Genomic DNA, 8,201 nt, shown 5'->3' with positions numbered 1-8,201 from the left:
AAAAGCAAGAAAAAGACTTCAGAGAATTATATTTTGTATCTCTTCTTAATATCTAGAAATAAAATTGTGGGTATTCATTTAAGTGTATACACTTATAAAGATTATGAAACTCTTTGCCAACATGATAGCAAATACTCCCATTAGTAATTTAAGACATTCAGTTGGTACACATCATTCACATGACATTGCCTTTTTTGTTGTTTATTTTTGTTTTTTGGGTCTTTTTTTGTTTTAATTTTGTCATTCTATTGCAAAATTATTATCTTATTTAGCCTTTAATTTTTATTTTCTTGAGAACCAGTAAGGTTGACAATCTTCCTCCCCTACATGTTTTATACTTTTCATTGTATGGGTCTTATTTGTCATATTTGTTATCCATTATTTTATGTTTTATATCCTTCCATAAAGTATTTTCTTTAAAAATCACTTTCCAAATGATGCTACTACATATAGAATTTATCTTCTATCTTTGATAAATTCATTCATTAGTTCTAAGAATTACATTTTTAAGATGCAGGGGATTAGCAAGAATAGTGGAATGTGATGGACATCATTATCCAAAGTACATGTATGAAGACACAAATTCAGTGTCAACCTACTTTATATACAAACAGAGACATGAAAAATTGTGGTATATATGTGTAATAAGAATTGTAATGCAAAAAAAGCACACGTATAAAGACATGAATTGGCGTGAACATACTTTATATACAAAGATATGAAAAATTGTGTTCTATATGTGTAATAAGAATTGTAATGCATTCCACTGTCGTGTATTTAAAAAAATAAAATCAATGAAAAAAGAGATGCTGTAGGAATTTCTGCATAAATAATCATGGCATTTGAGAACAAAACATTTTCATTTTTTTCTTTCTTTCATATCTATGCCTTTTCTTGCCTTATTGCATTGGCTAGAACTTCCAACAAACTATTGAATAGTTTACATCCTGACCTTGTTATTGATCTCAAAAAGGAAACTAATAGGGGCTGGGGATGTGGCTCAAGCGGTAGTGCGCTTACCTGGCATGTATGCGGCCTGGGTTCGATCCTCAGCACCACATACAAACAAAGATGTTGTGTCCGCCGAAAACTAAACAATAAATATTAAAAAAAATTCTCTCTTTCTCTCTCTCAAAAAAAAAAAAAAAAGGAAACTAATAGGGTTGAGTTGCGTATCCTTCAAAAATTCACAGGTTGGAGTCCTAATGCCCAATTCCTCAGAATGTGACCTTATTTGGAGAAAGGTGATCCAGTTAAACTTAGGTTACTAGAATAGTCCCTAATTAAAGATGACTATAGTCCTTGTAAAAAGGGTAAATTTGGCACAAAGATACTATACATGAAGAAAGATAATGTAAAACCACACAGGTAGAGGAAGGTCATCTATAAGTCATGGAAAAGAACATATGAAGGACCCTTCCTACTCTGGCATTAGAAAGAAGCAACAGTGCTGTCACATTAACTTTAGACTTTCTAACTTCTAACAACAAATTTCTGTCATTGAAGCCACATAGTGTGTGTGTGTGTGTGTAATATGCCTGCAGTGAGTGTTATTCACTAGCCCCATTAAGAGCTTTGACACTGAACACCACCTCTGGGATGATGTTCATCATCCTCATATGCTTCTCCATTATAATGGTGCCATCTTTCCTGATTTGGATCAAAGTCCACCAGTTCTACTTGATATGTTTCATCAGTCTCTTCCAATTCCTTCCTGTCAGGTAGGAGTTTTTCTAGCAAAGAGAGTTTGTCAGGAGAGAGAGAAAGCCATTTTTAGGAAAGTTTACCTTAAACTTGATGATGAGGTGACCCTTTTCACATGGTCTACAATAAATTGGCATACCTTCATTTAGCACATACTTTATATCGCCATGCTTGACAATCTGACTTGGATGAGAGGTGATGATCTAACACATCTGATCTAACACAATGATAATATCTCCTGGTTCCAATCCTGGATCCTGGTCTCCTTCATCATGGAATGTTATCTTCTGTCCATCTTTCATGCCTTTGTCAATATGAACTTCCAGGATCATCTTCTCTTGAACTATCTTCCTTCCATTGCAGCTTTTACATCTATCTTTAGGACTGATCCGTTCTCCATGGCCCTGGCACTCCATACACACAGACTGAATTTGCTGAACCATTCCAGGTCCTATCTGATGAATTTTTATTTGCATTTCAGTACCTCAGCATTTGGAACAGCACTCTACTGCTCCTTCTTACCACCTCAGCCTTGACATTTGTCACAAATCACATTATTTTGTAGAGCCAGTTTTCTTGTTGCACCATTATATAAGTCTACTTGGCTTATATAAGAGATAGTGCACACCTTTCCTTTCTCTCTGCATCCTTCCTCCTCCTCCAAAAAACATATCAAAGATGTCCATGGGGGAGACAAAACCACCACCTGCTCTAACCTCCTTAATTGCCTGTTCTCCTCCTTTGTCATATAATTCCCTTTTCTTGGCATCAGAGAGAATATCATAAGCTTGAGAAATCTGTTTAAACTTTTCTCCTTCATTTGAATTCTTATCAGGGTGGTACTTCAAGGCCAGTTTTCCCTAAGCCTTTTTAAATTCTTCCTGGTGACGTTGGGTTTGATCCCCCAAACATCATAGTAAGTGCTTTCTTTCACCATTTTCTACAGCCCGTGAGCGGGCTGGGGGCATTGTGGGGGAGTGGGAAGGAGCACTTAACTGTGTACAGCCCAGGCAGCTGCTGCTCCTCCACCTCTCACTGAACATTCTGGAAAGTTCCCTCTTCTGGAATTTTAATAGTTTTAGATCTCACATTTGGTCTTTAGTCCATTTCGAGTTAATTTTTGTGTGTGGTGTAAGGTCCAACTCATTCTTTTTGCATGTGGCTACTCCATTTTCCAAGTGCCATTTGTTGAAGACAAATGTTTAGTCTAGGAATTTCTGTCAATAATCACTTGGCCATATGTGCAGGGGTTTATTTCTGGGCTTTCTGTTCTGTTCTTTTGGCCTGTATATTTCTCTTCATATCCAGTAGCACATGTCTAAACTATTTTTTTTTTCTGTGTTGTATACTTAAAATCAGACAGTGTTGGGGCTGAGGTTGTAGCTCAGTGGTAGATTGCCTGGAAGGTGTGAGGGACTGCGTTCAATCCTCAGCACCACATAAAAGTAAATAAATAAGTAAAGGTATGTGTCCATCTACAACTAAAAATATTTTTAAAAAAGGCAGTGTAAGCCCTCTAATTTTGTTCCTCTTGAAGAGAGTTTTGGCTGTCCATGACTCTTTGAGTTTCCACATGAATTTTGAGATATTCTTGCTACATCTGTATAAATGTTATTGGGATTTTCATAAAGATTGAATTGAATTTAGATCATTTTGGGTAGTATGAACATTTTAACAATTTTATGTCTTCCAATTCATGAACACAGAATGCATTTCCATTTATTTGTTTTCCTTTCATTTCGCTTAGCAATGTTTAATGTATGTTTTTCATCTGCTTAAGTTTATTCCTAAGTATTTTCTTCTCTTTGATGTAAAAATAAATAGATTTATTCTATTTCTTTTATTGTTTGGTTATTGCTGCAACTGAATTTGCTGATATTGCATCCAGCAGCTTTGCCAAATTCACTTATTATTTCTAGTAAGAACAGGTTTTATGTATATAAATCCTTAAGAATTTTCTATGGACAAGATCATGCTGTCTGTGAGCAGAAATTGTTTAAATTCTTCCCCTTTTCAATTTAAATGTTTTTATTTCTTTTTCTTGTCTGATATGGCTAGAACTTCCAATTATATGTTGAAAAATAGTGGTTAGAGGGGGCATCTTTGTTTTCTTCCTAATCTTAGAAAAAAATCCAGCCTTTCCCATTGAGTATGATATTGACTACAGGCATTTCATATATGAAATTTAATATATCAAGAAACATTCTCTTCCTTTCTTGATTAGTATTTTTATTATAAAGATAAGTTGAATTTTATCAAGTGCTTTTTCTGCATTATCATATTATTTTGTTCTTCATTCTGTTAACGTGGTATATCACATTCATTGATTTATATATGATGAAGTATTTCAAATTTCATGTATAAATATTGGTGGCCATAATGTATGGTCCTTTAAATGTGCTCTTCAATTTAGTTTGCTATTATTTGGTTAAATATTTAGATATCAACATTCACCAGATATTGCTGAGAGCCACAGCTGAGTCGGAGTGGCCCCTGGCATTTTGCCAATAGTATTGGTTGACAGGCAAGGCATTACTATCCGCCTTAGCAGCTACTTTGGAGTTATCGTGGGGATTCCCGGGGATTCTTGGAGAGTTCCCATTGGTTGGGGAAGTGCAGGAGGAGGGATTTCCAGAGGAGATATTTCCGGTGGCTGGTTCCTGGACTAGCTGCATGGGGTTCGTGATAGTTCCCGGGGAGCGTGTGTGGAGTGTGCTGGTGGAGTTCAGAAATAAAGTTTGTTCCTGCTTCAGTGGCTTGTGATTTGTGCCCAGCCAGACTGCGGCATTTGGTGGCCCGTACAGGGAAGGAACCTGCGACCTTGGCATTATCAGCACCAAGCTCTTCATGCCGGAGAAAAAACTAAAGATATTATAGCTCATTGCTTACAAAATTTTGCCACTGTGGGCATTCCAAAACAGTTAAAAACAGATAATGGTCCTGGTTATACCTCTACCTCTTTTAAACAATTTTGCTCATCATTTGGCATTACTCACATAACAGGAATTCCATACAATCCTCAGGGACAAGGCAGAGTTGAAAGAGCTCATCAAACTATTAATATGTACTTATAAAGCAAAAAGAGGGAATTGGAAAGGGGTATATATCCCCCAAAGATAAACTTAAAATAACCCTTTTTACTCTAAATTTTTATATTTGGATTCATCAGGGCTTAGTGCTTTCCAAAGGCATATGTGTCAAAAAATGTACATAAGCCTAAGATACTTTGGAAGGATATTCTAACAGGACAATGGAAAGGTCCTGACCCAGTGATTGTCTGGAGTCGGGGTTCGGTTTGTGTGTTTCCACAGGAAGAACAGTCGATTTGGATTCCAGAGAGACTAACCAAAGTGATTTCTACAGACCAAAAAGAAGATGATTTGACTCAAATCCATAACAGCTGATATCCAGAGCTCCAGCTTGGCTATTCTTACATCTGTGACAGTGATTAACCAGGATGCCTTTTTCAATATGTATTTTATTATTGCCTTTTCCCACATCATAAAGTTCTATTTTAGTTTTTGAGCTCATACAGACCTAGGTTAATGTTTTTCTGATCAGTTTTATTTTTTGACTGTGGAGTTTTTAAACATTGCAATGGAGATTTCACCTGTGTAAAACTACAAGGCCTTTACTATTGTCTTATGTGTTGTATGTTTGTGTGCACACTTGTGTTTTGTGTTGTGTGTCTGTATGTGCATATGTCCATATATCATATATGAGGAGCAATCATGAAAAAATGGATCCGAATTTTTTTTTTATTCATGTGATTTAAATGGTTTAATTTAAATTGGGTAAATAGCTGTTGAGGATTGTTTTAATATGCGAACAAATAAGGAGGTTAACAGATCTGTTTGTTTACTTTCATCTTTCCTTTCATTATATTTAATAATCCTGTTCAGGATAATGTAAATTGTTCAGAAAATTGTTTTCTTAGTACCTGTTGGAATGTTACATAATTTTTTTTTAGCATCATTGCCAGAATTCCTATCTTCATCCCAGTGCCGGTGAAGACAAAGATAAAACCAAACTACAGCTTCTTCGATAGTTATCACAACAAACTGTATAAACTGATGCATCAATGAATAATAACTCAACAAGTAATGCTCAATCAAGGAGTCGATTTACTTTGGGAGGAAATGGACATATTGATAGATTCCTCTGCTTTGAACTGCTTGCAGAACTTGCCTGGACTATGTATCACTTGTATACATTGTGAACTATCTGTTGGTGCAGCGAATTGTGGTAATGCTGGAGTATCTTTGCTGGTGGTGTCACCAGTGGTACAGTTTTTCAAAGGAGCTGTCAATTGGCCTAGTGTCTTGGCATTTCTGTATCCTCCTCCCTTCTGCTAGAGATGGTCTAAAATTTGGGGGCCAACAGAGGTGAGGCAAAGAACCTCACCCCCCCACTGGCACCAAGGCCAAAATTGGGGGCCAACAGAGGTGAAGCTAAGAATCTCACTCCCCCACTGGTGCAAAGGCCTATCCACAAGTATGGCTGTATGCTGGACTGGTAGTCAGTGACGGGTATGATCCAATTGCAGTGGTACCAACCTAATACAGGAGGCTGACGCCTAGAGGTCAGCTCATCCGATGACAGGTAAGGACCATATGTTGTATTGGACAACCTAACAGGCACGGTACCGAAGCCACATTGCTTGTTATTTTAATTAAACAGAAGGGGGGAGATGCCGAGAGCCACAGCTGAGTCAGAATGGCCCCTGGTATTTTGCTACTTTGGAGTTCTCACGCTACTTTGGAGTTCTTGTGGGGATTCCCAGGGATTCCCAGAGTTCCCATTGGTTGGGGAAGTTCAGGAGGAGGGATTTCCAGAGGAGATATTTCCAGTGGCTGGTTCCTGGAATAGCTGCGTGGGGTCCGTGATAGTTCCCAGAGAGCGTGTGCGGAGTGTGCTGGTGGAGTTCAGAAATAAAGTATGTTCCTGCTTCAGTGGCTTGTGATTTGTGCCCAGCCAGACTGTGGCAAGATATATTGTTCTATAATTTTGTTGTGCTGGGCATTTTGGTATTAGGGTAACATTGGCCTCACAGAATGAGTTTGGATGTGTCTCCTCCTATTTCTTTCTTTGGAAGAATTAGAGCGAAAAAATGATGTTAATTCCTTTTTAAATGTTCAGTAAAAATCTGCAGTGAATGCTGTGATCCTGGGTTTTGCTTTGTGGGGAGGTATTTGTTATTGCTTCAATAACCTCACTTGTTATAGGTGTGTTTAGATTTTTATTTCTTCTTGGTAGATTATACTTTTGTAGGAATTTCTCCGTTTCTTTAAGGTCAACCAATTTGTCAACATACAATTCTAAAAGGAATGTTATGAGTCCTTTTATTCCTATAACTTCAGTTGTAATGTCTCCTTTGTAATTTCTAAGTTAGATATTCAAAACTTCTTTTTGTTAGTCTAGCTAAGTACTTGTCAACTTTGTTGATCATTAAAAAAAAATCTTGATTTCATTGATTTTTATATTGCTAGTATTTATTCATACTCTTATTTTCTTTTTGTTTCCTGCTGATTTTGTATTTAGTTTGTTCTTCTTTTAGTTCTTTTGAGATATAAATTTAGGTTCTTGATTTGCTATCTTTCTTCTTTTTTGATGCAGGGGTTTACCACTATGAACTCCTCTCTCAGAACTGCTTTGCTGCATCCCATAAGTTGTTATGGTTTTGTTTCCAAATATTTCATAATTTCCCTGGTCATTTCCTCTTTGACTCATTGGTCATTTAAGAATGAATCATTAATTTCCAGATATTTATGGAGTTTCCTGTTTCTCTTCTGATATGATTTTTTGCTTATATTCCATTATGGGGTCAGAAAAGATGCTTTGTATATTTTAAATTTTCCTAAATTTGTTAAGATTGATTTCATGATCTAATGTGGCTATCTGGGAGAGTATACCATTGTTGTTTGAGAAGAATATATATTCTGTTGTTGGATGAACTATTCTACATAGGCCTGGTAGATCTGATTTTTCTAGTGTGTTGTTCAAGTTCTGTTTCCTCATTGATACTGTTTTTCAATACATTGCTGGAAAATGGAATATTGAAGTCTCCTGCCATTATTTTTTTCTTATATTTCCCATGAGTACTCTCAATGTCTGCTAAATACATTTAGGTGCTCTGATATTAGATGCATATTAAACCATTTATCTTCTATTTAAATTGATCCTTTCCTCATCATACAATGTTCTTCTCTGTCTTGTGACAATTTTTGTCCTAAAATCTATTTTGTGTAAGTATGGTCATTCGTGCTATCTTTAGGTTCTAATACAAGTGAAATATCTTTTCCCACCTTTTCATTTTTAACTTTAGATGTAAAGTTAGTTGCTAATAGGCAACATATCATTGTATCTTATTTTTTATCCATTTAGCCTAAGTATTTTTGCTGGTGCATGTATCCCATTTTTCATTTCAATAAATTACTGATTTTTTTTGTCTTATAGGATTTTTGTTCCTCTTTTCCTCTCTGATGGTCTTCCTTTGT

The 8,201-nt window shown here is 36.2% G+C and overlaps 1 pseudogene; it reads right to left on the bottom strand.

Annotated features, from left to right (window-relative positions):
• Window positions 1–1,566: 1,566 nt before the first annotated feature.
• Window positions 1,567–2,641, bottom strand: LOC113197021 (dnaJ homolog subfamily A member 1-like; annotated as a pseudogene).
• Window positions 2,642–8,201: the final 5,560 nt, after the last annotated feature.

This window comes from Urocitellus parryii, chromosome 11 (assembly GCF_045843805.1).
Source record: "Urocitellus parryii isolate mUroPar1 chromosome 11, mUroPar1.hap1, whole genome shotgun sequence".
Lineage (NCBI taxonomy): Eukaryota > Metazoa > Chordata > Mammalia > Rodentia > Sciuridae > Urocitellus > Urocitellus parryii.
This window is presented reverse-complemented; position numbering and strand designations above follow the sequence as displayed.